The sequence below is a fragment of the Aotus nancymaae genome, unplaced genomic scaffold (assembly GCF_030222135.1).
Source record: "Aotus nancymaae isolate 86718 unplaced genomic scaffold, 86718_ANA_hifiasm-v0.15.2.pri h1tg000040l, whole genome shotgun sequence".
Lineage (NCBI taxonomy): Eukaryota > Metazoa > Chordata > Mammalia > Primates > Aotidae > Aotus > Aotus nancymaae.
Window position 1 is genome coordinate 84,817,293 of NW_026988454.1, and position 8,669 is coordinate 84,825,961.

The 8,669-nt window shown below is 40.2% G+C and overlaps 1 non-coding gene across 1 annotated transcript; it reads right to left on the reverse strand.

Annotated features, from left to right (window-relative positions):
* Positions 1-7,402: 7,402 nt before the first annotated feature.
* LOC135268564 (small nucleolar RNA SNORA70) lies at positions 7,403-7,534 on the reverse strand. Its single transcript, XR_010336868.1, has one exon. It is a non-coding gene; the product is annotated as a small nucleolar RNA SNORA70 (small nucleolar RNA).
* Positions 7,535-8,669: the final 1,135 nt, after the last annotated feature.

Genomic DNA, 8,669 nt, shown 5'->3' on the forward strand with positions numbered 1-8,669 from the left:
AATCATGAAGATAAATATAACTTTTTCACTGACCTCTTTCAGAAGCTGGAGAGCAAACATATTTCTATGGGAAGGAGGCAGTGCCTTCCTCTTCTAATCATAGATCATGTCCACCTTGGCAGGTTCAGAGCCTTTCATGGGATTTTGTTGGTGGGAATCCAACAAAAACATAGTTGAGATGAAGTCTTGGAAGGTGGCTTGTCAAGATGTATGTCTGCACCATTTTCCTCTTACAACTATGCCTATGCACACAGTTTACCACAGAGGCAAGTGACTCCATTATTAATCTATCAAAATTTGCTTTCTTTCTCCCACACCAGTAAATGTATTGTGGCTAAATATACTGATGTTCTTCTTAATAGTCAAACCCAATAATCCCTCGTCAGCCCTCCCCTTGATTCTTTGCAGTGTTTCCAGCATGCTGTCCTTTGTGAAACTATATCCTTGAAGTCTCAATCTCCTTTCACCTCGTCTTCTCCTATAGAAACTTTTTGTTTCTGATTTCCCTGTGGCATCTCCTCTTTCTTTGCTTCCCTGTTACGTGTTTATGGTTCTGGGGTTCTGTATTTAATCTTCTCTTCACATAACTTCATCTTCACCTATGTCTTGCAGCATCGTGTATTAATTAGTATAGTATACTGAGTAAATGTCCCCCATTGATATCAGGTCCTAATCCTTGGAATCTATAGATGCTACCTTATTTGCTGGGGTGGGCATCTTTGTAATTAAGTTAATGACCTTCAGATGGAGGGATGAATCTGCATTATCCTGGGTTATCTAGGTAGGCCCCAAATGTCACAAGTCAGTGTTTTTATAAGAAGAAGGGTGAGGGAGATTTGCTATATAGAAAAGAAGAGAAGGCAATGTAACACGGAGGCAGCGACTGCAATAATGCTGTCACGATTCAAGAAATGCCATCAGACACCAGAAACTGAAGAGGCCAGAAATGGAGTCTCCCCTAGCATCTCCAGAGGGAGGGTTCTTGTCACTACCATGATTTTGGCCCTGTGATACTGATTTTGGGCTTTTGGCCTCCAGAACTGTAGGAAAATAATCTGTTATTTTCAACCCAAGTTTGTGGTAACTTGTTACAGGCACCGTAAGAAAGGAATAAAACTAGAAAATCTAAAACCTATGGCTTTAATTACTATCTTTTTTCTGAGTGTCAGATACACATAACCAAACACCTGCTGGACATCCCCACCAGCTTTCCCCTTTAACATTAGAGCTAGCCATTACTGAGTACTTGCAATGAAGGGCTTTGGGCACTCTTCTAAAGCTGTTCAGAAATGTTACCTCATTTAATACTCACTAAAACCTTATTAGGTAGATACTCTATTAACCTTGCTTTATACTGAAGGAAGCTAGTCACAGAGAATTTAAGCAGCTTGCTCAAGGTTGTAAATATGGTAAACGCTAGAGTCGGAATTTGGGGCCAGGCCTGATCTGGCTTCAGAGCCAACGCTAACGACAATGTTCTGATGCCTCAAATTGCCTGATGTCTTAGGTTACTCAAAGCCTGTTCTTTGCCCAGGCAGCCATGTACAGGGCCTCTGAGGACAGATCACTTTAGATGAATTCCAAAATCTTTTACAGAATCATTACTACCTGCCAGGTGCTTAGTGCCAGTCACTTGCAGCCAGTATCAGGGGCAACTTGCTATTTTCTGTCTAAATATCAAACTATCATAATCTGAGTTAAGAACATTTCCCAAATCTCATGCAGCTTCAGCATTAGATCCTACATCAGGAGGAACACCTGAGCCAGACAGGAGAATTCTTACAGCCTCCTAAAAGCCTCATGTTTATTGGTAAACTCTGTTTGTAGAGTACTGTGGCTATCATGTTGCCATGGTCACTTTCACTGTGTTGCCATTGGGCTCTGGGAGGAAAGTGAAAAAGTTGAAACTGAAATAATTCCTTTTAGCATTTATGGAGTTTGATCTTCCATGCTGTGTTTGGTAATCTGGAGTCCTTGTTCAATCTTCCCTTTCTAGTTCCTCCTTTATAGTTATTACTTGAAATATGGACAAGAATAAAAATAGCTACAATATCTTTGTTATCTGCTAGGTGCCAAGTAATATACATACACTATCCATTTAACCTTTTTCACAGTTATGCAAATACAATATTACTATTGCCATTTTATGTATGCAAATATGAAGGCTTACAGAGGCTAATTTGTCCCAGTTTACACAGCTAGTTAGTGACAGAGTACAGTTGGGATTCAGAGAAGCAGTTAAAATTATTTAATCTAGATAAGATTAAAGACAATTGCTTCTTCAGGTCACTTTGGGCAGGGCTGAGGGAGGGGGCAGGAAAGAACCAGGTTCTTCGTAGTTCAGGAAGAGGCCAGCACCAGTTTCTTCTCCATTTTCCAGAGCCAGATATTCTGATTTCTGCCTGACATTGCTTCACGCTTGGACACAATGGACTATAGTTATTATCATAATATTCTTATCCCACTCACTATTGTAACTAACTTATGGTAATGTATACTCCTTGCCCCTACCCCGACCGTACCGCCACCACTGCAACTGATCTTACTCTGTAACTTTCCATTGCCCACCCCAAACCTATAAGCCAACTCCTATCCCACTGCCCTTTGCTAACGCCCTTTTCGGCCTTAGCCCACCTGCACCCAGGTGAATAAACAGCCATGCTGCTCACACAAAGCCTCTTTGGGGGGTCTCTTCATTCAAAGCATGCATTTTTAATAATATCTATTACTTATAATTTTGTATTCTATTAAAGAGGGCCCCCCATAATTACATAATCTTCAGATCCCACAGATCTTGTATCTGCCCCTGCCAATACAGCATTTAAAAAAGCACTAATTAATTAGACATTTCACCTAATGATTGGGGACTGGATGGAGGAGGAAGGATCCAGACAGGTGGGCTGGTAGGGGAGTGGCTTTGGAACTGGACTACGACATGGACTCTTGTCCCACATATTGTCTTGGTTCCCATGCCTAACTCATATTATCATTTTTTTTTCCAACAAGGCCAGTCTGATGAACAGGTAGCTGTCAACATTACAAAGGAGGGAAGACTCCCTCACCAGCTACCACATCTCTTCTCCACGTCCTGTGGTGACCTAAAATATTGAAATTAGAGGCACATTCCTTTGGGTTCAGTAAAGATATTTAGTCTTTAAGAATAAAATTAAAAGCAAATGTTTTTACAAACAATTTAATCATAAGTCAATATTAAATATCTCTTTGTCCCAAGGTTTAGGAATGTTGATGAGGTTGATGATGATGATAACCTACCAATTTCTGAACATCTATGCATCAGGCAATGTGCTGCACAGTGTAATGTGCAGCATCTCAGTCAGTCCTGCAACAGGAGGAAACTGAAGCTTAGAGGGGGTCATGCAGCTCTAAGTGACTGAAAAAGAGATTAAGGCACAAAAATAGTTAAATGACAAATTAGGAGGCAAAGGCTTTAAAATTTCAGGCATTTCCCAATTATGCCTTGGGCTAGCCCTTCCCTTTGCGATTTTACCCAACTCTAGTAAAATGCTGATTACTACTTATTTAAATCACAAAGAACAGAGAAGAATATATTTTACATTATGTAGGGTTTAAAGAATTAACCCCTAGGCAATAAAAATATATTTTCTCCAGCATAAGAAACAAACTTGGGATTAAATGCCAAATAACACCTGGATTGCAGCAAAAATCAATTACCAAGGGGGAAAAGGTTTGCAAGACAACTAGAGTTAGGCAGTTAAACATTAGTGTTCAATGGTTTAAAGTGTTTAGGTTTTGCAATGGTGTGGTTTGGAAGCTTTCCAGCAGAAAAGCTATTTTCTTTTAAGAGGATAACTCTCTGTAATATTTTCTTTGCTGAAATAATGTGATCCTTAATGACGTCTTATATGACCCAAACTTTAAATAGACCCTATTATTTTAGCTGATCTCATTCTAACCAGGTTTTTACAGGTAAGCCATGAACTATTAACAGCTTCCTGATAATTAATCCTACTTACCCAAATAACTGTTAGCCTGTTAGCCTTATCTATGCTAAGAGGAAGCTTTTCTATGTACCAGACTTCCTCATTGAATAAAAAACAAACTGACATTCTGCAGAAAGGGCCAACATTGTGAGGTTTAAGAATGAAGAAACAGATTAAAGATTATGACGCTGCTCTGTCTTCAGCTCCTAACTTGCTGAAATTTTGTGGTTCTTCTGGTACAGGAATGGCTTTACAGTGGAGTCAGCAGTACAACTACTCAGGTCAGGAGTGGCTTTCTGGATGGCTCTATCAAAATGCATGGACGTTCAACATATGTATTTACCTGGGTGGCCTGGATTGATAAGCAATGGGGGAAGATATCTCAAGTAGCAGCTAGAGTTGTTCCCACTAGGATTTAATTTTCTGCCATTAGAGGCTCATTCTTTTGCCTCTGAAGAGCTCTAAGAGTCTACTAGTAAAATACAGCTGCAGTTTTTGGTTGTCACCTACCCTAATGCAAGACTGGTGTTTGGTAAAAGGAGGGAGGAGAGGCATGCTGTTAGAACTGAAGCTCTCAGGACTCCAGGAAGAAGAAAGGTGATGAAATTGCTTTCTTCATTTGGTGAAGGGAGTAAGGAGCTCATGCTGGTCCCATCTAGCAATTTGTAAATGGGTTGTTTGAACATATGGGTCTTAACATGTTCCTAGATTGTGGGTGTGTGTTTGTGTGTGTAAAATGAGAAGGCTTATTATTAGATATAGCCTCTTGTCAGCATAGTATAAAGTTCCTCAGGTAAGGACATGCTTTATAATTAAAGGATTTCTGCATCTGCTAGTTGCCCATGACATGTACCTTTTCTTTCCAAGACAAATTTCTAATTTTCAGTGATGATTTATTGTTAATCTGTTTTCTCATCAGGTTAAAAACATATTCCAAAAAGCAGTTTAAATCCAATGTGCTCCAGTACATATAAAGAGACTTATTAGATGATCATTTCTAAGAAAGATCATTTTGTTACATTATACAAAACAAAACATAAACATGACATATAGTCCAGTGGACTATGCATTTTCATTTCTCACTGTGGCAATGATGCAAATTTTTGGACATGTTGTATGGTGGTGACTTTATACATTAAACTGAGCAGAGACAGATTGCATTGTGAAGTTCAGCAAAGCTAGAATTGGAAACTCAGAAGCCCAAGAAACATTCTTTGGAAGGCATGAAGACTGAGTAGACATAGGATTTTATATTTCCTGCATGCAACTATTTGGAAATATTCTGGACTTGTTTCTAAACTTTGCTAGACATATGTCAATGATTCAGAAAAGTCACGCTCAGCAGAGAGGTGAGAGAATGACCTACTGGTGACCATCAGGTTATGTTTCAATTTTTAAAGTATGTATCCCTCAGAAAAAAATGGTGGGTTACATGTCATTTTCCAATGTTAATTGTTCAATTTTACTAGATTTCTACTATGCTTAAGTTATTATAAATGTTTTTTTAAAGAATAGGTAGTACATAAACATAAAAATGTGATAATAAAATACGTTACAGGACTGTTTCCTCTCTTTTTATGTCCTCCCAATGTGACCTCTTCCATTTCCATGTATCTGAAGGCATCTTTACCTTTTTTCTGCCTCCACAATCACCACTTTAGGTCAGTACCTTTTTGATCACTATCCAGAGTAACAAATTCACTGCACAGTATAATTCAGTACTTGCAAATGCATACCTATATGCACAAAAATTTGAGAGGAACTGTTATGAAATAATGTGATGGTCTCTGACGTTTTCATTTCTTTTTCCTTTTTTTTGAGACAGAGTCTCGCTCTGTTGCTCAGGCTGGAGTGCAGTGGCAAGATCTTGGCTCACTGCAACCTCTGCCTCCCGAGTTCAAGCAATTCTCATGCCTCTGCCTCCTGAGTAGCTGGGATTAAAGGCGTTGCCACTATGCATGGCTAATTTTTGTATTTTTAGTAGAGATGAGGTTTTCCATGTTGGCCAGGTTTGTCTTAAATACCTGGCCTCAAGTGATCCACCTGCCTTGGCCTCCCAAAGTGCTCCACAGTCTGAGCTACTGTGCTGGGCTGATGTTTTCTATTGTACATTATTATCTTTCACTGATATTGTGGCTTAAGACCACTAAAATGACTGTATAACCCTGATGGATTGTGACCCACAGTTTGAATAGCAGTAATCTAAGATAGCATCATCATTTGCCCAGATATCTGCAGCAGTCTGTTAACCTGTCTCTCTTCTCCTATTTTTCCCACATGAATTATGTTATTCCATGTAGCAGCAAAAAAGATTTCAAAAGAAAAATCCAACCATGTCACTCTCCTGCTCAAAGCCTTCAGTAGCTTCTTACACTTACACTAAAAATCCAAACTCTTTCAAACTCCTCACCACAGCCTACACGATTTGACCTTTGACATTCTGTTCAGCCTAATCTCATGTCATCTCTCTCTTCCTCTGCATGCTCTGGTTCCACAGAACACATTTCAGTTCCTCCAGCACAAGAGATTCTTGCCTACCTGGGTACAAGTTGCTCCTTCTGCCAGGAACACTCTTTCCCTAGTTTCTCATGACTGGCTGCCATTTGCTCTTTAGTTTGGTCTTATTTTCTCTACAAAGACACCTTTTTTGACCATCTCAGTTACAGTAGATCATCCCCTATTTTTATTTCACCCATGGTTTGAACACTTACCACACTTGGAAAGATGGGAAGAAAATATGACAGCTAGAAAACTTTGACCAAATAACAGGCAGGAAGGGGGTGGGTAGAGGACTCACCACAAGAGATAGTGAAGTCTTTTGGGGCTGGATGTGTTCATCTTAGAATCAAGGACTTAAAACTTTGGAATTGTAACTTTATGCAATGTAGTTTGCCTGTAATGGCTGCCTTTTCATTTTGGTGTAATACCAAATCACTTTTATTTAGAAAATTCTACATGCCTCTACTTTGCTAATAAGGATAAAGGAAAGGAAGGGTTTGGTTACACATATGCTAACAATTTTTTTTTTCTTTTGACAGGAAGTATTGGTGAGCATAAGAGCGGGCAGCACAATGGAAGCCCTCCTGAGTGCAGGGCCTGCCACTTGTCCAGGGAGCCATGACTGGGGATGTATTTGACCCCACAGCCATCTAAGATAAGCCACTTCTCAATTACCATGTCTTCAAATCCATCCACATTAAACTTGATAGAGCCCCATACTTTGAGATGTGGCCAGGCAACTTGAACTTGACCCTGTGCAGGGACTCAGTCACATCCTCCTTGTTTTGTACCTTGGTATGGATGGATATGATGAATTGGCTAATGTAAATTCTGGCTATGGTGCCTTGGGGCTTTCCAGAGATACTCTGTACACCTGTCTGGAGCCTACACTGGGAACAGTACAAGGTCGAAGGTCAGAGACATAAACATACATTGGAAATGGCTGTCTCCAAAGTTCTTTAGAGCAACCCATACAAGAAACAGCTGTGTATATGACAAAGGAGGCTGTTGTTTGCAGCCATCACACCGAGGCCTTATGAGAAAAAGAGTACAGCTGGCTTAATTGACGGCAAAAGATGAATAATTTAAAAAGTCTGCTGGGTCCCAGAATTTGTGATGACAGTGGTAATCAGAGTGACAGAACTCTAGAAAAAGGCAGTGGTCATAGAAAAATGTCAGAGGTTGCTGGTGGGGTCAGCTCCCACCAGCTGGAGGTTCTCTTTAAGTTGCTTTCTTGATTGAGAACTCGCAGGGTTTTATGTGGTGTTTTAATAAGAAAGATGTTTCCATCCTTGAACCATCCCTTCTCTAGCTTGGAGGCCCTTCCAAGCTATAAAGATCACAGATAATATGCTGGCTTTGTACAAAGGCAATACTGTTGAAGGGGACCTGCAAACTTCTTTGTCCTAGGGACTAAAAGTCCCTATTTTTGCCCCAGCAGTTCCAAATCTACAAACACATATTTGCACATGGTATCACTCCTCACCAGCAATCAGTTGGAGGATATAGATGCAGGATATAATAGTTGTTTTTGAGTTCAGGTGGAACTTAGAATCAACCAAATTTGCCTTACGCTCGAACTGGATGCCCTGAGATAACTCCACAGCCTGAGATTGAGACCATCATTTGAACCCCTATGGTCCTGATTGCTAGAAGAAGAGACACACCTGGTTTTTGCCCCCTCTTCTGCCTTTGCTGGTCTCCATGCCTAAGCATTACCTTCTATCCAGCTCCTGCAGATGAGTTAGCTGGCCGTGAGTGCCTACAAAGGACCCTATTTATATGTTGCAAGACATATTTAGCATGCTCTAAGACATACTCTAAGGCATATTTACGTATTTACATTCATCTAATACTGGCCAGTCTGTATTTCCAGCCTGGCCTTCTGTCACAATCTTGGGTTTATCCCTTCTCAGCTCAGCACTAGGGGAGTGTTTCTTCAAAGCTCTAACATGTACTGTGGGTGCTGCTCCCAATGGTTCCCATCTTTCTGCTTCCCTATAATTCCTCAGTAATGATTTGTGCTATTTTTGCTTTTTTTTTTGTTCCGGAGTCTCAACCTTGAAGAGTTTACTATGGCCACGTGAAATTAAGTATGAGCTGCTTTTAATGGAACTAATTGTTGTAAGTACTCACAGGAAGAATCAATGTCAAGAATGAGAAAAAATATTCATTCCCAGGGTCCTGCATCCTACCCTTGGCCTCATG